Source organism: Malus sylvestris, chromosome 11, assembly GCF_916048215.2.
Source record: "Malus sylvestris chromosome 11, drMalSylv7.2, whole genome shotgun sequence".
NCBI lineage: Eukaryota > Viridiplantae > Streptophyta > Magnoliopsida > Rosales > Rosaceae > Malus > Malus sylvestris.
The window spans coordinates 7,268,575-7,293,289 of record NC_062270.1 but is presented as its reverse complement, the minus strand read 5'-3'; the positions used below and the strand labels follow the sequence as shown (position 1 = coordinate 7,293,289).

Below are 24,715 nucleotides of genomic sequence, written 5' to 3'. Positions count from 1 at the left end.
ACTACCTGACGCCCTCCCCTTCCTCCTTTATCTGGGCTTGGGACCGGCAGTGTAAGATAAAGTTACACATGCAGAGTTCTCGGAGTACAAGACTCGAAAAAAAAAAAAAAACGAGTTCATGGACCTACACAAGCAAAATATATGTAGCTAAGTACCATCAGAAGTTCAATGATATGTCTTGCTATTGTCCAACAATCGTTACCACCAGTTCAAATAACAGATCCGCAAGCAGTTTTGTTTCTTGGCAGCATCTACACCATGTACCACACACAAGAAATTCTACAAGGCTTTACTTTGCTTTGAGAATTTCGATAATGTCCCAAGTGACAATGTTGGTGATGAGAGTGGTAGCACTTGACGAAAGAACACCAGTGTCCTTTTTCTCACCAACAGAACCAATTTTTCAAAAGAAGCAGCTATAATTTTTGATCTTTTAATGGAGAATCGAGTTCCAATATACCCAATTTTGGAAGTAAATCCAGCGGCTTCCAAATTTCGCCCTTAGGGCAATTTCAATAATACCGGTGCAATAATTGCTTTCGATGCAACACCCCTCATTACGACAAATACAGGAATAGAGTATAGGTTGTCACATATGCGGTCAGCAAGAATACGAGGCTAAAAAGTGCCCCCAAACAATGAAATCAGCTCACAATAGCAGTTCTCTATCAACCAAACGTACTCATGGGAAACGACCCTCATCAACAACCCACCCATAATGGTGTTGCGCTATCCACTACCAGGACATTGTTTAATATCCATAAGTTGTTAACCAGTATCCAGACGATATGGTTCCTTATACTAGAAATACTATGCAGTACCAAGAAGTCATGCCTTAGGACCAGGATACATGTGGCATGGAGATGGACAATACCAGAATACCAGATAAGCATCAGATAGCGGCGCATAGACAAAAGAGGCACATGAAAACTCTATATGCATACTTGTGCTTCGAGTAAGATCTTGTATGATGTGAAATTTTAGGGACAAAATTTCTTAAAGAGGTAGATTGTTACATCCTATCCTTTCTATTTTATTCTCTGACATTGTAAAATTACAAAAATGCTCCTGACTAGCTAAGTGAAAATTCTACGTTGACATTTGAGTTCTTTTCACTTTTGTCCATGTTCTGTCGTTTTGAGATAGTACTCGTCCTTACTAAAGAGTTGCACACGTTTCACGACGAGGGGCAAAATGGTTATTTTGCACCCTTAGGACTTCACAACTTGTTTTCAAGTGCGTTGTCAGTATCGTAGGTTGCAGACTGTGATAATGATGGTTTCACTGGACTTGTTAAATAAGTGTGCAATTGGTCCATATGTTTTATTATTTTCTAATTAGGCATAATGCCTAATTAATTTATATTTTGGGGTTGACCTAAACACACATACTAAGTGAATAGACCCATCCTTTTAGCATATCCTCGTAATGTTCGTCAGTACGAACGCGTGGGCACAATTGGAACTGAATTTGTTTAGATATATTTGTAATTGCACCTTTTTTGTAGTTCAACATGTTATTGTTATTATATATGTGTAGTAAAATAATTTACCTATATTTATATATAAAATATTGATAAATTAATTTTGAAAATATAACATTCGTATATTAAGTTGCTAACTAATCCTCACACATTTTGAAAAGGGAAAAGCTAAACCAAAAACACTCCTATATACGAAAAGCAACTAAAGAGTTTAAAAGGAAATAAATAAAACGGAATAAATCCCTCGTATCGTATGATTATATTACTATAATGCAATTTAATCATGACATTAAGGCATCGTTTGGCAGCTCAGACTGTATTGACTATTTCAGTCGGATATGATAAATAATCATCGGATAATACTGACTAAATTAGGCGGACGTTTGGTGTAATATCGGACTAATAATCATATTATTTATACTGTGTTTGGTTGGATACTCTATCAGATAAGAAAGACTTTAAAATATTATTATATTGATGAACGATGAATTTTGAACAGTACTAAAATTACATCAAATCCAGATCTTGTTGCAGCCAAACCAGCACAAGCATTGATATTATGAATTCATCAAGCTTTATTCCAGATGCTAGGAGTATATAAAAATTGCTCAACCCATTTCTTCAACTGGGTTCGAATTATCAACATACCCAATTTAGGATCTTTGCAATTTTCACCATACAGATCAATTTTTATTTTTTATTTTTTATTTTTTGGATCTGGAAGAAGAAAAATAGGAGGAGGATGGCAGAACAGACAGAGAAGAAGAAGAAAAATAGGAGGAGAAGGGCGGAACAGAGAGAAGAAGAAGGAGGACTTGGGATTCAGTTGAGAGAGAAGGGGGAAGAGACGAAGAAGAAGGAAGAGAAGATTCGAAGGAGAACCTGGGATTCAGATGAGAGAAGAAGAAGGAAGAGAACCTGGCATCTGAAGGAGAAGAGCGAGAGAACCATGTTTTCAACCCGACTAAATAATATCGTGGTTCCGGAAAGGATAGTTAAGCAAGTGTCAGCCGTATAGAATAGGTTGTGTCAGAGTATTTAGTCGGCTGACTATTTAATACATGGAGACACTAAACACCTGATACCGTATAATTAATCATATCCGGTGTGTTATACAGTGTACCAAACGAGGCTTAAATATTGTGTTTAATCCGACATAAATTATTAGCTGTATTTTAGGCATCCAAAAATAAAAAATTGTGCGAAGTCAAACTTAATTAAAAAAAAAATTGAGTTGGAGCCTAGTTATTAAGTTTTTTCAGGAGAATATACAATGGTGGGTTTTAGTTAAAGAAAATTGAACCTTGAGGGTAAAGTCATATTTTCAATTGATTGTTTTAGTGCATGTGTATATTTATTTTATCATTATTATTTTACAGTATGCAAATTTTGAATAGTTTACATTTCACCATTGCATAGCAGACTTGATTTCAAACTTTTTGTATAGCATGATAAAATAACACATCATTTGTATGGTCCCAAAACTCATTGTCACATGATATTTTATTTGTTCATTTCTACTAGCTACCCCAATCCATATTTTTTTCCTGTTTAGAAAACAATAAAAACTCGATTATAAGGGGGATTAACTCACTTTTAGTTGATTATTTTTAATAGGTGATAGTTTCCTGAGGTTTGTTAGTATTGTAGCTCAGTCGAAATACAGTATTTGGTAGGCATTATAATGTAAAACCAACACACTTATTTCTTGGTCAGGCAGAGTAAAAACAAACGTCTAAAACAACAAATATTTGAAAGAAATAGTTTCCGAGAAATATGTAGTACCTGTATTGTAATTCAACACAATACATATGTCTGGAACTGGTAGTGATGCTTCACGAATTTTGACACACCCCAACCGAAGTCAAGGCGTACTAGCCGACATCTGAAAAGTGACGAAAGTCAAAAAGTATAGATGATGAGTAAAAATTTGAATAAATAAAACCGAAGCGTATAAGTAATTTAAACTAGTAGTGAGGGTGCGTGTGCAGAATGTACCCGTACTACATAAATATAAATTCAAAGCATATATAAAATTGCAGTAATATAAAGATTATTCACATTCTAGATAGGAAAGATAATTTTACAAAGTACAGGATAAAGAATTACTACATTGATTGGTGTGGATGTCAGAACTGGCGGGGAATATCGACGGTTGAATCTCACCAGGTTAATTTAAAAATTCAAATACTTGGTGCTTTATAAGTAATTAGCAGTTTGTAAAAAGTAAAAGTTATTAGCTATGATCGCATTAAGTATGACATTCCCTAGTTTAAGTTAGATATGTGATGTTACCTTTCCTGAACATGATCGGGTCTTTTACTGGTTACGATTTCAAAGGAACTTCATTTCATATCTTTTTCTGTCTATTTAGGCCACTCTCACAAATTTCTCTGTGTTTTAGGAATGATATGCAATTACATGTTTAGTTGTTTTAGAACTGCGTTTTTTCATTTACTTTTTACCAGGTTCCGGTCGCGGATCGTCGGACTATGCAGTTTCTCGCCGGTTTCTGGGAAATTTTAAAATCATCATAACTTCCGCATATCTCAACAAAATGGAGTGCTTCAGAATGGAAATGATACCTCGGAATGAGAGGAACAGATTGGTACCCTTAGCAACGGTTAACTCGCCATGATTTAGCCAAAAACAGACCGGAAGGTCCCTGAAATCGACGGAAACTGGGGACAATTTCAAAAGGTCATAACTTGCTCATTTCTCAACCATTTGTATACGTTCTTTATATGGAAATGAAGCACAAGGAACAAGTTTATACCTCTTGGAACTCCAAAAAGCAGATGTAAATGTACTGAAATTGGCCTGAAAGTCTCGACCAAAAACCCAAAGCTTCGAAACCGTGTGTTTTCGAGATGGGGATTGCCTCAAACTTGACCCAGGGACGTTAGGAAGTTGTGTGGTGGCTTCAAACTCTTCCAAAACGGTGTGGAGCGGTCGGAAAAGTGTCGGGAACTTCGTCGGGAAGTTTCTTTCTCGTCGGAGCTTCGAGCCAGAGCCTCTAGTCTCGGTTACGGAGCTCGGGTTCGAGCTCGCGAGGTCAAGAGGGTGGATGTTTTGGTGGTTTGAGCGTTGATTCGTCGAGGTTTGGTGACTTTCGCTGCGTTACAGAGAAAAGAGAGGACGGGAGAGTTTGGGAGGGAGAGAGAGGGTTTAGTGAGAGAGAGATGTTACGGAGTGGGAGGTAGGGAGAGAAAAAGCAGAGTGCAATTATTGGTGGGGTGACTCTCCGTAAAGGCTTTATCTAACGGAATTTTAAAAAGCCAATAGATAGCACTTGGATTGTCTGTCATCCCATCTCATATTCTTCCTGTTCTCTTTATGTGGTTACGGTTAAATCATGTCAATATTTTATATTCGTATTATTTTTCATCTTATTATTTTTATAAAAAAAATGAATATAAAATGTTGACGTGACTTAACTGTGATCACAAAAATAGGAGATGATGGGATAAGGGAGGGCATACAATCCACGTCCCAATAGGTAATTTTACTTGTCTGCCGACATTTTCTTACGTACCCCACACACGTGTGAATTTACACAAATGTACAAATTTATCACTTGTTACCGAACTTTAAATCGTTACAAGTCTGATTTAGATTTAGTTTGAGTTTATGCATTCATAACGACGAGTACTACCAAATATAGTAAGAAATGAGACAAATTAAGCACTGGCTTAAACGTCCATGTAAAATTCCATTAAACCCAACAAGATCAGTTTTGTCATTTTGTATTCTCTTTAACAAGAAAAAGACGAAGTGAAAGAGAAATGGATGCATTGCTTACAAGCCCCAAATTTTCAAACAACAATACATGGCTCGGGCCATACTCACTCTCACGTGGCATTACAATTTACGTCATTTCACAATAAAAGCGTTGCAATTAGAGTTGCGTATTTTTTTTTTATCATTGTGTAAAAATATCTCTAAAAAATATTTATTCTTTTGTTTTCGGTCAAACAACTAATCTCATTAAAGATAAAACATATTAAAGTATAGTTTGCTAAAAGCACACTAGAGTAAAAGTGCAATCTTTTACTTTTAAAGTAAGGAAACAAGCCCTAAAAATGAAGTAAAATTTACTCATTTTGAAGTCGTTTAGTCATGCAAATTGAATGAATATTTTTAAAATAATGGTGACATCAACACAATTATTTTTTTTTACCTTTAACACATCTCCACTAATTTCTATCCTTTAAAATAATGTTTTTTCCCCCACCTTTCCTCCCTACCTCACCCCCTCATATTCTGCCCGCGCCCCATCCTGGGCTCCGATCTGTGTGCGCCGAAGAAAATGGTGCCAGATCCATCCCCCCTGCTCAATTCCTTTCCCTAGTGCGTTCGCGCAGACCCTGCAATGGAATGTTGTTGGAGGTGGAGACATCCACCATGGCTGCAACAATGAGTGTTGCACCGAGCCATTCTCCTCTGTCAAATCTTTCTTTTTTTTTAATGCTAAAAGGGTCCTAATTGCTCTCTAGGGTTCCCTAGTTCCTAGGCTTCTCTAGGAGAGCGGCTGCAGGAAGTTGCTTATGGCATATGGCGCCGTGATTATCTGGTTCCGGTGCTCGTGGTATTTGCCACACGGTTGGCCCTTAATGCAGAGGAGCAAAGGGCGGCAGCCTATTATTCCTATCGAGGGTTACATGGTGTGCTTGGTGTTGTCCTCCGTGTGCGGTGGTGACTGCAACGGAGGAGTCAGGGATGGTTAGGTCGATCGACGAGGGTCGGGGGTTGGAGTAAGAAAATTAAAATATTATGGGCGCTTCCTTGTTAGATTTCACTTCGTATTTTGCCTTTGTTATGTCATTTTGATTCTATGTGAAGTGCACCTGTCTGAAGGTTATTTGTGGTTTTTGACGTCGAGTTACCTTGATCTTGTGTCCGTAGTTCGGCTGGCATAGGTAAGTGGTTTGGTCCAACTAATCCAATTTGTTGGAGTCATTTTCAACTGGTGGTTAATTAAAACTTGAACACGTGTTCAGTCGAGATTGGAGGTAAACAACAACGAAGCTAAATCCCCACTAAAATAATTAAAAAAATAAAAGTTGAAATTAAAATTAAATTTCTCCGTATTCCTCACGTTGTTCTCTCTCCGATTAAATGCAAATGCCTTAAGCTTTATCATTCTAAATGCACAATTAAAAGATAATATCAAATGCAATGATTTACATTTTTTTTTTTGACAGTGCGATATTATACACTAGTTTAACTATACACAACATCCAATTTCACATTACATATGATATTAATCTTAGCTAAAAGCATCACAAACACACCTCTATCTCGTATATTAAAAAAAAAACAAAAAGACAAACTTTTCACATTCCCGCACACCAAACGAAAGCCTGATTTAACAGAAGAAAAATCTCACAACAGGACAAATTTTTAAAAGCCAACAAATACTTTAAATAAACAATGATGTCTATTGTGTGATTTAATAATGGGGTTGTTATCATTCAATCAATAATGATCCATTTTAGATGGACAAAGCAAAGTGATGAAATAGAGTGGGGACAGTGATTTGTGCGTCCAAGCTGGAAAAAGAATAAAATATTTAAAATCACTTATAACTACAGAATGTGTAGTGATTAGGATGAATTGATATTTTACACGATCCGCAGAGAAGGATTCGGAAAGGATAATGGTCCATAGTTTCTCACGTGCACACTCGTGTGAATTTCACACAATTTTATGTACATATTTACCCTCTTAATAAATTAGTGTAGTTTCTTTGTTACAAGTCTAATTTGAGTCTAGTTTGCGCTCACGCGTTTGTAACGATGAGTACTGTCCTGATATACTAAAAAATAAGACAAAGTAAGCACTAGCTCAAACGTCCACATAACCGCTGAACCCAATAGGGGCATTTTAGTCAATTCCCACCTTTCGAAATTAAAATTCGGTAAAGTCGGAACGTATTGTCACAAACTTGTTAGAGAACTTGAATGTTGAATGCTATCATGGACAAGGAGGACATATTATGTTACCTCACCAATGCAAATATATGATCATATAACTTTACTTAATGGGGAAGAGTTAATCAGAGTTTTCTAACAATATAAATAGAGAAGCAAAACAAAAAATATGATAATTGTTATTGGCACTTCAAAAATCTCATTTTATACTCCAAAATTTTTATAATTAGAAAGAAAAATATATTTGTGAGGCATGTAGAATAAAATTTTAAGAATATTAATAACAGTTTCTAAAAATATATGTAAAGGGTATTACTTCAGAGGAGGTGGTTCTAAAGTAAAGGCATCTGTTGTTATTTTTTTTTAATTTTCGTTTTTTGGGAAAATCTTGGCAGTATGAAAGCTTTTTTTTTTTTTGTACTTTTTTTTTTTCCAATTCCATTACATATTCTCAGTTAAAAGCATCACAAATACACAACTTTTCACATTCTCACACATCGAGGTTATCCATTACCTTAATTTATCCAAAGGTGGACCCCATCACCTAAGTCATCGCCTAAAATTTCAATAACCCTAACATCGTGCCTGCCGGTGGCAGCAGCCTCCTTAGGAACAGTCACATTGAGAGGTACATTGCTCATGAACGCCTTGAGCTCCTCAATCCTTGCGTCGTCCGGCAGCTTCATCCTCGTCGTGAAGCTGCCACTGTCGGTGCTGATCAGGACCACTCGCTCGTCCTCAAGCGAAACAAGCACATCCTCGTTGGAGAATGCCAGCAGAGTTGCCGTGAGGAAGTGGGCGTTTCCGGTCTCTCACCGGTTGAGTCGGAAGTTTACGGAAGAAAACGGATTGAATTCTCGGAAGATGTTGGAGATCGGGGAAGGGAATGGGAATGGGAAATCTGTGAATGGGTGCCATAGGTCGGTCGAGGGCCAACAAGGGTCGTCGAAGACGTTGGAGCCTCGTCGCTTGTTGATTGGGATGATCGACATCTTTATTCGGAAAAAACTAGAGGGGAAAGTGAGGAACTCCGAGCTTGTTTGTGAAGTGAGACATGGTGGTTGGCGGTTTTGAGTACTGACACGTGGATTGTTTCCAAGGAGCTCGCAGGCTCTAGAAGGTAGGTGGGGGTCATTGGGTTGGACAAAATGGTCCATGAAGATTTGATCAAACAAACAAAGAATTTGGGTCGGAAAATTGGATTGAAATGGTGAATCAGACAAGCCGGTTCAATTCTGCTTGGTTTGTTATTTTTTGATTGTGGTGTCAAAATCCGAATTAGAATATACATTTTGGTTTGGTGCATAATTTCAGCATAAATTGAGAATCAAATGATTCAGTTGGGTTTGGTTTCAAACTTTGACTTGGTGCATCATTTCACCAAAATTAGCAACTGAAGTAAAGAGATAATAGATTTCAGAATGATCTTTTGCCATCTCTACAAGTGTTGAATGAAGATCGTGAGCAAACTAATCAACGTAAAACGCACACTCATTCTCCTTCAATTCAATTGTAATTCAGTTCAATTGTAAAGCTCTATAATTTTCCGATACAAAACGACATATCATGCCAAATACTAACTGCAAAATGCAGCCTATGTCATCCATTCAAGTACATTACTTCTCGACACTAACCTATAACTCCAATGTTCTGCGGTCATTGTTTCTTGAGCAAGCGGTCATCATCGAACCTGTTAAAGTTAAAGGGATGCAAAGACACATATCTATACTAACAATATTTTAACTAAATAAGGAAAAGTAAAACTGAAGCCCATTCTACGACAACAAATCAGCATTGATTGATAATGTATCCATTAGTTATAATGATATTTGCCATGGACGAGTTTCATATTTTGAAATCGTTACTTAATAACTTCATGTTTGATATCATCGAGAATGTCTTTCTCAATATAGGCAATCCAACAATCATCTGTCCTTTGATCTTCCATTTGATTGAGTAACCAATTCTTCACAATCCTCATAGCGCAAAACGCCCTCTACATTGGGAGATGCAACTGGTAACATGAGTGCTAATGTCAACAACAAGTAAACTAATGGGTAAACAATTTCTTATTTTGTCTCAACCATTTTTTGTGCAAGACCCGCAATCCCATTCAATCCTGAAAACTCAATGCTAGAGCGCATGTCCATAATGTGCATCTTAAGCTAATTTTCAAGTATCGTCAAGTGTCAAAAAGCCCCTTAAAAAAACAGTATCATCAAGTCAAGTGCCAAAAAGTCATTCAGGTATATTGAGCAAGCCGAATCAACTTTTGTTTGTCAAAAGCAGAGAATGAATATCGCTTGGATTCATACATATCACACAAAAAAGCAACTCAATATTCGTCTCAGCAAAATGAATATTTAGCTCTTGGAGTTGCATTACAAAACATCTCAACATGATAATGATGCATATATGTCCCCACCGAAGTTATTTTATCCCTACATAAAGACTTCATTGTTCATTATTGATTGAATGATAACAACCACCACTATTACATCACGTAATACATAAAGACTTCATTGTTTAATTTTTTTTTTGGAAAACGACTTCATTGTTTATTTAAGGTATCTGTTGGCTTTTAAAATTTGTTCCGTTGTGAGATTTTTCTTCCTTTAAATCAGGCTTTCGTTAGATGTGTGGAAATGTGAAATGTTTGTCTCTTTGTGTGATTTAAATATATGAGATAAGAGTGTGTTTGTGATGCTTTTAGCTGAGATTAATATCATATGTAATTCTAATTACAATGTTTCTACCGTGAAATGATGTAAATTGTAATGCTACGAAAGAGTGAGGATGGCTCGAGCCATTGTATTGTCGTTTGAAAATTTGGGGTTCGTAAGCAATGCATCCATTTCTCTTCCACTTTGTCTTTTTCTTGTTGAAGAGAATACAAAATGACAAAACTGATCTTGTTGGGTTTAATTGAATTTTGACATGGACGTTTGAGGAGTCCAGATCTTCTACACCCAAATCCTTCTGTGGCCTCTCTGTGGCCTGTTTCCCAACTTGACACCTGTCTTCACACAATTTTTATTGAATTTGAATATGTGCACATCGGCCTTTCAAAAGTGGAGTTGGTAGCGGAGAAAGCAAAGTGGTTTTAAGATGGCAAAAATCCCATCCTTTTCATCGCTTTGTTTTTTATTTTTTATTTTTTATTTTCAATCAGTTAACGGCGTTTAATATAGAGTCAATGGAAAACAGGTGTCAAACTGTGAAACAGGCCACAGAGAGGCCACGTAAGGTTTTAGGTGCAGAAAAATCTGAACTCATGTTTGAGAACTTAAAGCAATTCACTAAAACGACGTCGTTATAGGAGAAAAAGATAATGTTTGAGCTTTTCGGATTCTTCTTCTTTGCGATGGTGGCTCTGCAAGTCAGCCAGATACCGGTTTCAAGAAGATTTAGATGCCACAGCTCGAATCCACCGTCAAGACAATCTCCGACACGCCGTCTCCATACACTAGCTTCCGATCTCAGAAGTGGGTTGTCGTTTCCGTGGCTGTCGGAGGGTCACCAAGGACTTGAAGCCCACGAGGCGACAGGCGAGACTAATTTGTACCATATTCAATTATGAGAAATTTTTGTAGTACGTAATCATAATGAAATTACAAGAGAAGGCAGAAATCGTATAGAAATTTTGTATCGAAATCTTATGGAGAAAAACAAAAACAAGAATTCACAATCTTCAATCTCCAATACATTTTCTCCATCAGAGTTGAGGTTACCGGGAGGTTTTCCCCAGTTTTCCTCCAATGCAGACCAGGGATGGACACGGTTTGATTCTGTGCGGTTTTAAAGTGAAACTGAATTTTTTGCCTGTTCGGTTCGGTGTGAATTTGAAGCTTGAACCAATCAAGATAAAACTAAACCATTTGGTTGTGATTTAGTTCGGTTTCAAACGGTTTTAATTTCGGTTTCAAACCATTTGCAAACTAGGATGTTGTAACAACTGGAGGCAGACCCACATGAGCACCTGTCTCGGCATCAACGACACAAACTGTATAGATTTCATTTCCTTTGGTGTCTTCTGAATATGCCACCAATTTGTTGTTTAGACTAACCTGAAGAAGGATTAAGAAAATGAATTTGAAATGTTGGGATCGTCATCATATAAACCACTGCATTGTAATGTTGGTGTACCACTCATCCAAGATTTACATGCTCCGGAGGAGCGTCAGGTCCGGTGGGCATGCTATCATACACAGAGTGGAGGTTCGGCGTCACCCATGCGGCTTTTGGTTTTGGGCATTATGCGGAACGTACTCTATGCCTTTTCGTTCAGGTATTTTGGCAATGTGATTCAGTTTCGGCTTGATTTCAGATGTTCAAAAGCAAAACCAAACTGTTTTTTCATGCTACGGTTCAGATTCAAACCGAAATCGTTTTAAAACCGAAAAAATCTCCGTGTTTTGATTTCGATTTTCGATTACACTAGTAAATTGGCCCGCGCAATACTGCGGGACTTGAATGCACTAACCTTAACTACATGAATATGACACATTTAACCTGGAAAAAAATTTTACATAATCATGAATGAGCAAAAAGGGATAGATAAATGAACGATGTCGGTAAGATAATTCACCTCTCCATCGAGCTTTTCAATTACAAATATATAATTGAACAATCCATTTCGAATCATATATACATAGGCAAAAAAGCAAAAACTAAACTCCCACCACATCAATTAATCAGTAACCAAACAAAGCAAAATTCTTGGAGACCAGAACAAACCCAATTGAATTTTCATGCAAGTTATTGTAATTGAAAAATAAAACATATATTTAAGTGCCCAAAATTTAAGTTTTACACCATATTCTGTTCTTCTAACACACAGTTCTTTGGCACTTGGGTAGTTTTTGTGGCTTTCGATCAAAAGTTGTACTTGCATACAAAAAGTAAAATAGTCGATTGTAGACATTGTATTGCATAATATGACTACTTCAGATAATTGCTAATAAGGGAACGATTCCTTTCTTTACTGACATTAAAAGGAACATCAATTCCATATAATGTCCATTGCTTTCATTCTCAAGCACGCACCACAGATAAACTAACGAAGGATTCAAAACTTCAGTGAACTAATCAATGTCATTTTATATTTACTAATTGCTATAACTCAAAAGCGCGGAATTGTCTTCAACTTTTTTCTCAATCCTCTATACAACCAATCATAACAAAAGAAGGAAGAGGATGATGCTTACCTCTTTATCGTTGATCACATGCATCTCTTTGATTAGTCTATTATCTCCCCATGCTTCTCAAATTACTGAACGAAGGTATCTATGACCAGATAATACAACAGACACACTGCACAAAGATATAAGCAAAATTTGATGAAAACCCACCAATAATCCAAAGCATAACAAAGTCAGAAGCCGTTAATAGAGTCCATTAAGCATCAAAATTCACCAAAATTCATATCAGTTGTTAAAATCTTAAAACCCCAATCCCACGATATTTTAAATTCAAAAAACAATTCTGGGTAGCAAAACACTATCAAACTAACATGAACAAAGAAATCGCTAATAACAACAAAAGGGGAAAATTACAGAACGTGGGTATTGCCCAAAACCCCATCATGTTCTCAATTCCAACAAAGTCCATTGAGCATCAAAATTCTTACTATTTTTTGATAAAAATCTTAAAACCCCAATCCCATGATATTTTAAATTCAAAAAAAATTCTGGGCAGCAAAACACTATCAAACTAACATGATCGAAGAAATTACTAATAAAAACAAACGGGAAAAATTATAGAACATAGGTATTGCCTAAAATCCCATCATGTTCTCAATTACAAATTTTTCCGGGCATTAAAAATGAAGCTTATGGAACAAAGAGTAATATTATTACCTTTGCCAGACACAAAGTGGCCGTAAAGGCCTGAACAACCACATGCCAATCCTACTAAAATTCAACTGACAAACAAAAGGAAACTCAATTAAACCCAAGTTCCAATTCAAGCAAACTCAACAACTTCACCACAAATTAGATCAACAAAAAAGAGAAACAGGAGAAAAACCCAAATACAATAGCAGGGGGAGAGAGAGAGAGAGAGATTACAATGAGCGAGTGGTCAAAATTTGGAAGCGTGAGCGAACCCGCGGCTCCCCACTGCATCAAAAGGATTATACAATTCTGCAAATAAATAAAAAATTGAATTTATAAGAGGTAGTACAATTTCTGGCGATGAATGCTTGGAGAGAAAAGCTTTACCTTTCACTCGCTTTTGATTCCTGTAGCCACAACAGACACATCGCTTGTGACAATTTCAATGGGAATTGCGAATACAAAATTCAACAATCTAAACCATAATTATCTCACAATTTAGTTCCATGATAGACATACCAGACTGTCAACAGACCCCTAGAAATAGCCCAATGGTAGGATTATGTAGTCTGACTGTGCTGAACTAAATAAGACAAAATTCAAGTGATCAAAGCTAATCCAGAGCTTTCTCCGCTCCCAAACACAGCAAGAATCAGAACGTGCGTCATCAATTTCATGAAATTCACAAAAAGAGAGAAAGAAAGGGATAGAGTAGTACAAACCTCAGATCGATTGGCCTCGATCCTCTGGATTCCTTCATTATCGTAGCAGAAATCAACAAAAGCATATATATAAGGACATTTTATCAGGTACTGGTTGGACCACCTTTGTTACTTGCCATAAAAGAGAAACAATTCGATATAAGAATCTCATTCCACAAAACTTCTTTAGTCCGGGCCTAAACAACTGCAAGCAAAAAAATGCCGAAGATACATACTTTCATCCAAATCATCCACTGGCATTAACAAAACCACACCCTATATAACTAAGATTAAAACAAAAACTGAAACCCTAATCATTCCGAAACATACTTTTGGAATCAGAATAGAAAGGAAACATGAAATTAGATGATCATACAGAATTGGGTCGGGGATTGGACTTGTGCTCAGCATCGACCTCTTCCTCTTTAGATCGATAGCCAAACCTGGTGCCGCTTTTCCTCCCCCATCGCTGCTGTTGTGTGTTACGGCCGGACCCCTCTTAAGAAAATGACTAAATTCGGAGGTAAAAACACAAATTCCTAATCACAAAGTTCCTAATTAATCAAGTTACCAAGGTCCTAAATTCCCAATTACAAAAAATCACACTGATCAAATAATTAGTTTCAACAAACAAACAAACAAACAAAAGCATAAAGTAAACATACCCAACAGAAACCGAAGATTTAGCCCTAGAAAGCTTTGCTGAACCCCTACCAACAAAATTTGTGAGAGCAAAGCAGCTATCTAATGACTGAAACTATGATTAGCAGATGAAATATAATTAATGAAAATCCAAATCATTCAAAATCATTTCCATCCCAAATGCAATTGATTAACAGACACATCTACTTGGAATTTTAAAGTTGGGATTTATAAACCAAGGTCTAAGAACAAATAATAAATTACATTACTCCTAACATACCTAGCTTTATATAACACAAACTACTAACATTAAATAGTTAATTTGTTTAGATCATAGAAAATATCACCATAGCATCCTGCAAATTTCGAGTAGTGTGTGTCGAAACAAATCTGGAAAGGAATGAAAATGTTGTTAACCAAACCCATAAAAAATAGCATAAGTCTCACCGGTGTAGCAAACCAAACTAATCCGACACGGCGAAATCCAGTCACAAAACAAAAAACACTCTGAAACCCATCAGCCAATATACAGCTAGTAGAAGCAACTCAATTTTAAAACAAAACCGCAATTGATCAAACAGTTAAAATTAGGGTTTGAGAATTACTGCACATATTGTTATTGGACTTTGATCAAAAAGGTCGAAGTCAATACAATGCAAATGAAAACTGACTACAAAAGCCTCACTACAGATGCAAGATAATCGTTTTATTGCCACATGACCCAGGGCACCCCTGTATTTAAAGACAACAGTCATGCTTGCTGCCCACTTAATATAGGTTTGGGCAAAAGCCCCGCATGCTCAGTCAATGGTTCCATACTCGTTTTCAATCCGGTATAATTGAAACAACAACTAACCCATAGAAACATTCTGTTAAGTGCTTCTGGAAAAAGGGTTTGTTGGATTGCTTTTCAGCATGCTTGCTTTGTGGTGATATAGTGCTTGGGATTTCATGCTTGGTCCAAGAGAATGGAGAAGACTGTAGATAAACAACAGTTGCAAATTAGTAGGTTCACTACCTCAATTTTAATGAAAATTCTTTGTTACAATTCATCACACCAAGACAAAAATAAAGGAAGACTTCTAATCCCATAAATTAGCAAAAATTCTACTATCCTAAATTCTTAATCCCACTTGACTTCGCTGCCCACACCTTTGTCCCCTGTCTCCCATTGACTAAAAACACTCCCAAATCACACCAGCTAGCCATACAAAGCCACTGGCCACATCAGATATTAGGCACGATGCAGGTAACCAAATTCAAATAACAGAGTTCAGATAATGAAATGCAAAGAACACGATACATATGGTAAAATTCAAGAACATGATTAAGAGGATTTGAACTATACTGTGTTGAAATCTTACCGAAGAGCGATGGTTCCAGGGAGGCAAGGCTAACATGGATTTAATATGAAAAGACTTTCCTTCTCAATCAAGTGTATCTATTCAGGTAGAGTGAACAAAGATTTTTTATACAAGACAAAAAAATTAGCAATTTGTAAATTTATTTTGTCATGGCATACAGTTTTCAAAAAAGAAATCTTTAGCAAAAAAGATGACAGAGGCAACAGTAAATTTGTTTGACACGCCCCGACCCTGATATTCCCCGAATATGAGGATAGACACGTGATGGCCGACACCCGAGGGTGACGAAAGCCATTAATTGATACAAAAGCTAAGAATAAGAAATAAATAAGGGTTAGAAATTTGAAATACAATGAAATAACAATTTAGGAACGTGTTCAGAGAATGCAACTAAACCTAATCACTAAAAAGAATTGAGATAAAATTGAATGAATAAAGAAGTGGGTCCTACATCGAGAGGACTCAAATATGCTGCGAAAATGCCTTCACGCCGGGATTAGGTGCCTTGATTCTAAGTCCTGAATGGGAGCGCAAAACAAAGGTGAGTGGACCAAGTTCGTATATATATAATAATAATAAAACAGTTATCAAGATACTAACCCCCACAGTTTATATAATGAAAACTACTAGCATAATAAGTGATGGATTTAATAAAAATCCTAGCATGCCCAATATCTCAAAAATCACATCGCGGAAACGCATCGCGGAAATCAAAACAATAAACGCATCATAAATCGTCTCGTAAACGCGGTGTGCTGCTCAAAAGATCACCGAATAAATATAACTACCGGCCCAATGCCTGCACCTTAGTCTCTGTGCCCGTAGCCAGAGATAACTCTCTCCCGGCCCAATGCATGTCTCCGTGTCCCTCAGCCTTTCGCTAGGGATTATTTCTCCCAGCTTACATGCCAACACCAGATCCTCGCCCCATGCGGCATAGTGTCTACTAGGTACGCACAAATATTTACGCCTCTCATAAATAACCACTTCATAGTATAAAGTCATCCATTGTCTATACTATAAAGAGAGGTTTCTAAAACATGTTCTAGCATCCTATCGTCATCCATCAGATAGTTTACCAGTTCATAGTTTTTATAGAAAATACGATATATTAAAATATAGCACAAACTAGGCTAACAATTTATTTCCTCACCAAAACACGAGACGAAATCAATAAATTTCATAAACAGGCTTAACATAAATCAATTCATAAATTTGTAGGCATGCTAATCATTTATGCATTTACTATAAAATCATGTAATTTTAGAAAGGGTCCACTCACAGTACTTAGTTGCCAAAAGCTGTGCCACTAGCGAAGACGGAAACGTCACAATAATTGCCCCTAAGCACATAAATAGTCCAATAAATAAAACTATAAATAGCAATTGAATTTGGGAAAACGAACATTGGAACAGGATTCAGAATGTCGAATTACCCTAAGAAGGGTCCCGGATGAAAACCCGAAAAGTCAACGTTGACCGGAGGTCAACTGTCAATTTAGGTCTAACAAGTTTTAGACTTGAAATCCGGATTAGGGTTTAGGTTAAATAGGACTAGGATTTATTGGGTTTTGGAATTCTAAGGCTTTTTGGGTTAAAAGGGTTTTAGGGTGAAAAGACTTTAGGGTAAAGAAATGGGGTTTGGGCTTAAACCCAAACAGACACACACACACACGGGCTGCACATGCAGTGCACAACCCACACAACACACACAGACACACAAAGGCCCTAAGGCCTCATTAAGGAACAGGGCTTTTAAGCCCTTTAAAAGGAACCTGCCCAAGGCCAATATATATAAGGCCCGAGGCCTTTGGGTTTTAAAAACAAAATGACTAAAAAAAATAAAAGGGGTGCGGGCTGGGTTACTGGGCTAGCCCAATTGGCTAAGGCCCGAGGGGGATTCTAATGGCTTGTAAGGCCTGGTTTTGCCGAAGAAGAAGGCCGGGAATTCGGCCGGAAACCTACCTGACTTTAAACGGCCATAACTTTATCACTACTCAACGAAATTAAGCAAGACAAAAATGAAAGTTGTATCCCTCGAAGAGACGAAGAGAATGGTACCTTACATGACGTCTAACGCGCCGTGGTTTGGCCGGAAAATGCCTCGAAAGCCTCGGAGGTCGTCGGAAACTGGGTAAAATTCAAATGAATATAAATTCTTCAATACTCAACGAAATTGAGTGAAACAAAAAGGAAAGTTGTAGTACTCAGGGAGACGAAGAGATTGATACCTTTCATGCCGGCCAACTCGCCGTGGTTTGGCCGGAAATGGCCTCGAACGTCGCCGGAGTTGTCGGGGGCACTTGGGTGTTCTCTGGGTGTCCCGGAGCTTCGCCGAGACGGGGGAGAGAAGAAAGTTCTAGAGATGATGGTGGTGTCGTCTTCGTTGATGTGGTGTGGAAGTGAGGGTGTGTGGTTTTGGTTCACGGGGAGAATGAGAGAGTGCTGAGAAAGAGCATGGGAGAGATAGAGAAAAGAAGAGAGAGAGAGAGACCGGGAAAACACACAAAAAATAAATAAAACAAGGTGGGCCCCACGGGCTCACCAATTAAGAATTAAAATTATTTTTAAAATAAAATGGGGTTGGGGTGTTTCATTGTTAGTCATAATATATCTCAAAAATTAACTCCTAAAAGTAATAAGAAAAGAAAAATCACTAAACTGACAGGGAAGAAAAGTTAAATTGATCTTTTAGCTTACATCCAGAACATTTGCTTGAGTTAGTTCTCATAATTTCCCCTTTAATCTAACAACATATATGAAATCGAAGAGAGAGGATGAGAAATTTTTACCTCTGGGTGGTGCAGGCGACGGTCTTGGGGCTCTCATCTCGACGAATCTAGAGGCGGAGCATGAAGCTGTAAGGATTCACAGCTGGCGAGAGAGAGAATCGGCGGGGGATTTGAGGGAAATTATAGAGTGAGAAAAGGGAGGGATGGTTACAGAGATAGAGTCGTGAGAGAAAAAGAGGGAATGAAAAAGGGATGACAACATTCCCTCCCATACCTCCCTCTGCCATGCTTTCTCCTCTCTCTCTATCTCTCTATGTCCATCTCTCTCTCTAAAATTAGAGAAAATGCCATAGGTCCTGGCAGAGGACCTAGCTAAATCTCTCTCTCTCACAGTCGAAACCCGTAGCTCCCATATCTCTCCAATCTGTCAATCACTCTGTCCCCCCTCCTCTCCTCCCCCAACAACCCTCTGACCGATGCATCAGCCACATGCACACCCACCCACACCTCCCTGCCGAAAATCCTCTCCCCCAAATCCTGGCGAACCTCTCCATCCAACCCGTCAACCCTTCTGCCCCCCTTCCCTCTCTCTCCCCGAGTCAAAGCCCCGATCCAACCGAAAGACTGAAAACCCGTTCTAAGCCCAATGGCAATCTTGTAAATAAAGAGAAATTTGGGCTGAAATTAGCCCGGTGGCAAGCTTGTAAATAAAGTGAAATTCGTGTCTCTCACTGCCGTGAGCAAAGTAACGAACGCAAAATGCACACTCATTTTCCTTCATTATAAGTGTGTTAATACTATTCAACTCACCAAGCATATTACTTGTCCCCTAGCTTTGACATGCTTAATCCATGGGTAGAAAAGAAATCATCAATAGCCACCTTAAGTGAGTCATCAGTATTATCAGTGGCTTGCACAATGCATAAAAAAAGGCTCGATCACTTGACCTTTATCCACAAAACGTATTACAATAGCCAATTGCTTAATTGAAGACAAGTCATGACGCTCATTGATAAGAATGGAAAAATGCGAACCACCAATATCTTTAACAATTGCATTGATATTTCCATTGAAAAAGCAGTTTTGATGTTCTTCTGAGTATCAGGTGAAGCCAACTTCAGACCTAAGGGAGGATTTCTCAATATGACAGCTTTTAACTCTTCGTGGCGACCACATTGGAAATTCCAAAGTCCAAGAAAAACTCCTTCATTGTTTGAACCTTCATATTCATCGTCTCCGCAGTATATAAGCCCTTGATGCAAAAGAAACCTCATAAAAACAATTGATACACCCAATATAGTTTTACATTCTTTTGGTGCTTGGTGTTGCTTTAATAAAGCATCATAGGTTCTCCAAGCTTGGTTGAGGGCGCTATTCCGTCATCCAACATGGCCCTGCAACCTTTCCTTCTTCCAATTCCAAAACCCTTTACTAACAAAGCAATCACTGCGCGCTTGCTCTCCTGTATTTATCTTAAACAGATAACAGCATAGACAACATGAAGCATCTTTCGCTATATTATCTTCCAACCAGTCGGAAACTCATAAACCAAGCAGATATAAACATTCCCGGTCCCCCACTAGTATTCTTGTGGGGGAAGTCCTGGTCTGGAGTCTGAAAATGACCTTTTTGTATATATACTCCTCGAACTTGCTCTCGAACTCGAACATTTGGATGCTAATCCCAAATTCGAGTGCGCAGCAAGGGATCAACAGGATGATCTTCCAAGTTGATTTCGACGCAAGCCTGTTTCGAGCTTTTGTCCTTCTCCTTTAGAGACGATGACGACTCCATTGACTCATCATATGATTTTCTTTTCAAGCACCTTTCCATGGCCGCTCTGCTTCAAAATTTTGGGTCTTTTAGCAAATATATCATACGAACCAGAAATTCTTCAAAATCCCAATAATTATTCCAGTATCATCCAACAACCAGAAATACTACAAAATTCTTCCTGTATTACTGCAGGGGTACACGAAAAATCCACTGGATTAAATTTACAGAGGAAAAAGTAAAAAATAAAATAAAATAAAATAAAACAGGGGCTTTTTACCTCTGGTGAGATGCAGAGAGCCAAAGGGAAGAGAAATTGGTGCTTCAGAGATCACTGGGCGTGCGTATGAGTGAGAAAGGGTGACATTTGAGAGTGAGAAGGAGAGAGTTAAAAGAGGTTTTGAGTCCTCAAATGTCTGAGAGGGAGAAAGGGAGGGAAACAGAGGCGAGGAAAGAACTTGCAGGCAACGGGTAGGGTAGTGGGGGCACTCTGGGCTTTAAGGGCATTTTTGTGTTTTTGTCCGACCAAAATTTTTTTTTTATTTTTTTTTTTCTTTAATACAATGATTACACAAACTCGTCACTCCAATTTTTTTTTCTTACAAGTGATGATGAATACCACTAAATCACAATACTGAATGCCAATTGTTAAACAATGATCTATTTACACAAACTCAAAATGGACCAGACTTAAGAGTACAAGAGATGGTCGAGTAGGCCACTTCATAGACAACAAAAAAAATTTCAAGATAGATATGTTGGGTACTACAATTCAAGTTACATTATTAATATATAATATCAATATTATTTGTAGTTTGATATAAATATTTAGACAATCAAAATTTGTCGTTCAGTCAAATAGTGCAAAAGAGATAAATTAAGGTCAAATGTGAAATTTTCAGAAAGATATTATTTCTTACTTAGGAGCAAGGAAGAAAATATCGGTAGTCCGAAAACACGGAAATATCGATGGAAATATCGGTAAAATATCGATATCGATAAAAATTACATGGAAACCACGAAAATTGTAAGAAAAACTTGGAAATTTTTATTGAAACTTTGTAGGATGTTTATTTAGTCAATTATCTATTAGTTTATCACAAAAAAATTGGAAGGAAATGCATTGCATGATGGATTTAACATTATCAAGTTGATTATATAGCGATCTGACAAACATTATGAGTGTAGAAAATATGTAGTAATTAATGAAAGAAGTCTAAACACACCATAATTATTTATATATAATGAATTAGTACAATATTTTACACTTTAGTACCACATAGAGTTCCTATAAGGTTCAAATTTGTCACTATCTTCATCATCTCTATGTGTAGAATGAGTGTATTGTGAAGAGTAGTTATCAAATGATAAATCCCCAAAATAGTTTTGCATGTAATTGTTAATATGCCACCCATATGGATCTGAGATTGGTTGAGGTTGTCCATAAGAAAAATCATTTGAAGATTGAGGCTGGGATTGTTTCCATGAGTCGCTCGATTCCATCCCAACAGGAATGGGATATGAAGGGTAGGGAAATGGTTGGTTATGAGTATAACCATAGTTACTACTTCCCAATCCAACAGAGTCTGAAGTTCTAGATAACGAGTCATCTTCTTGACTTGACAAAATCCCTTTGCCTATTTCTCTGCGAGTATAGTCCTTCCCTATGGCACCAATTCCCGGTCCTGCCCGCCTACTGCCATGGTCATCATCCTGTGTTGCATGCGTGAAGTTTGCCTCACCAGTGAAGGGGCTCATATATCCGGGAGGTGGTGGTCCATAATAGTTTCCATATCCACCACCACTACCTCCAGCTCCACTATGTCCTTCATCATTCCCACCTCCGGTGGTAGGTGAGTCTCCTGATCTTGTACTAGAGCTATCATTAGTATCAGCACGATGTTGTGGTTGTGTAGGATTGGAAAAAGGTGGAATTCCAGTGTTGTTTGGTCTTGGGTGCAAAAGTTCTTCGAAAGAGTCAGCGCTGCTAGATCCCACCTCTTCCTCTAATACTCTTTCTACATTTATCCCTTCATTACGTGCTTCTTCAGCAACTCTGGGAGCTGGGTTGCCTTCATCATCATATAAATGAAGAGGTCTAATCCATTGAAAAAGTTGGTTACCCTCCGTATCATCATCTTCACCAACAATATCAAACACATCTAGTGGGTCACCACGGTCGACATGATCGATTTCTGCTTCCTTATCTCGAATTTGAAGCTTCATGTTGTAGTAGCAATAAACTAATTTTTCCAAGCTACTATGAGCCAACTTATTTCTTTGCTTTGTGTGTATGAGTGCAAATGTGCTCCAATTTCTTTCACAAGCAGATGAGGAAGCTGTTTGTGATAATACTTTTATTGCTAACTTTCTCACAGTTGGTGCATCGGTCCCATACATGATCCACCATTCAGCTACAATGAAAAATAATGTTGATAAGCCTAATAACTCCAACAAATTCTATTATAAACTTATAGTGAAATATGTTTATACTCACTAGGAGACATATTTGTTCGAGCAGCAACTGATGTTGGTTCTCCAAATGTTCTTCTTGCATCTTTAAACCATGTTAGCTGAATACAATAAATTGTGTTAGTTTAATCCAACAAAGTAATTATTATAATTTAAGTAATTGTGTACCTCATTTCCAAATTGGCCAACTGCTGGTGATGCATGGTCTAATTTAGAGTATACATTATGTACAGCACGTATAAGGTTACCATCATCTCCAACACCGGGTCTGTATTGGTATCGGGGATTCAAATAATATGCTATTCAAAGAAACACATACTCTAATAAGATAAATAATACTTATGCAACTAAAGAAATGAATTGCAAATTATGACATAATTTATACCTGCTGCATGCAAATCGTGGTATAATGTTTTATACCATCGGTCTTCAATTATTTTTAAGACCCACCTTGCACCATGTTTTCTTTCCAATTCATCCTTCACTACACGCATCAACTCATATACTGCCCCCATAGTAGGATACACTTCTGTGTCAATGATCCGTAAAACTTTGTAAAGAGGTTCAAACACTTGACACACATGTTCTGTTTGACTCCAAAAAGCATGATCAAGCATTATACTTTCCACCATACGACCTGTATTTGAGCGGCTAAAATTGTGGTTGGCCCAATCGTCACTAGTGAATAGTTGCTTCAACCCTGCTTTCTTCTTGAGTAGGCTGTTTAATGCAATATAGTTGGTGGCGAATCGAGTGGTAGCTGGACGAATAATTTCTCCTCTGCAAAATTCACGCATCTTTGCCAACAACCAACCGTGATTTTAAATATAATTTGTGATCGTTCTAGCTCTTTTGACCACAGTAGCAACATTCTCTCTCTTCCCCATTGCCTCAAACATAAGATCAATACAATGTGCTGCACATGATGTCCAAAACACATTATGATGCTTCATTAACTTTTTTCCAGCTTTGACAAATGCAGAACCGTTGTCGGTCACGACTTGGACAACATTATGCTCTCCCACCTCCATGATTACATCCCTCAATAATTTGTAAATATACTTGTAATTCTTTATATGGTCTGAAGCATCAACAGACTTAAAAAAAAATTGTCTTTCCCTTGGAGTATACCATGAAGTTGATGATAGATAATCTGGTCGGGCCGGTCCATCCGTCACACATGATTGTGCAACCATTAGTTTCCCACTTTGACCTCAACTTGTTAACATACTCGCCAATGTCTTTATACTCCATATCCAAATATTTGTTTCTTATCTCATAGGGAGTGGGAGGTTGTACTCCAACACCGGCCTGTTGACATCTCACTACCATATTTTTGAAATGATGTGATGATGCCTTCGCAGCAGGGACATTTTCATAGATAAAGAACTTGCTAATTAGACGCCCCATTCCCTCCTTCACATTACCTCCCTTGAAATAACTCCAAACACTCTTTTGACGCGCGTTGGATGACTTATATAAACTTGGGGCTATTGGTGGTGTTGGTTGTGATTCTCTAAGACTGCCTCCCCGTCTCATTTGTGCACCACCACTTGTCCCGGAACCTTGTCCCCTATTAGGAATTTTATGAAGGTGTTCTCTTTCCCATGCTGACTGTTTGGAGGCACGTAATGCTTGTTTCAAACTGCGTCGTTCTTCAGGTCCCATGTCATCATCACATTCGTCCTCATCGTCATCATCATCACTGTCAACCGCTTGGCCATAGACTTCTCCCCGTAGCCCAGCTCGAATATTTTCCATTCCCTGTGTTATCTTTTCCTT

At 37.8% G+C, this 24,715-nt stretch overlaps 1 protein-coding gene and 1 pseudogene across 5 annotated transcripts in view; both read right to left on the bottom strand.

Moving 5' to 3' along the window:
- LOC126589098 (probable disease resistance protein At4g27220) overlaps window positions 1-24,715 on the bottom strand; it is a 52,719-nt gene that overhangs the window by 12,926 nt on the left and 15,078 nt on the right. For 3 of the 5 annotated variants that reach the window (XM_050254297.1, XM_050254295.1, XM_050254299.1), the window contains exons 1-3: window positions 4,260-4,693; window positions 4,069-4,164; window positions 3,269-3,368 (exon numbers count right to left, since the gene is read on the bottom strand). The exons of 1 other annotated variant lie outside the window; for it this stretch is intronic. The gene's annotated coding sequence lies outside the window, so the exon portion shown is untranslated. Of the gene's footprint in view, window positions 1-3,268; window positions 3,369-4,068; window positions 4,165-4,259; window positions 4,694-24,715 lie in introns of those variants that run through there. One more of the 5 variants, XM_050254298.1, reaches the window with a different exon arrangement.
- On the bottom strand, window positions 7,932-8,408 carry LOC126590173 (17.5 kDa class I heat shock protein-like; annotated as a pseudogene).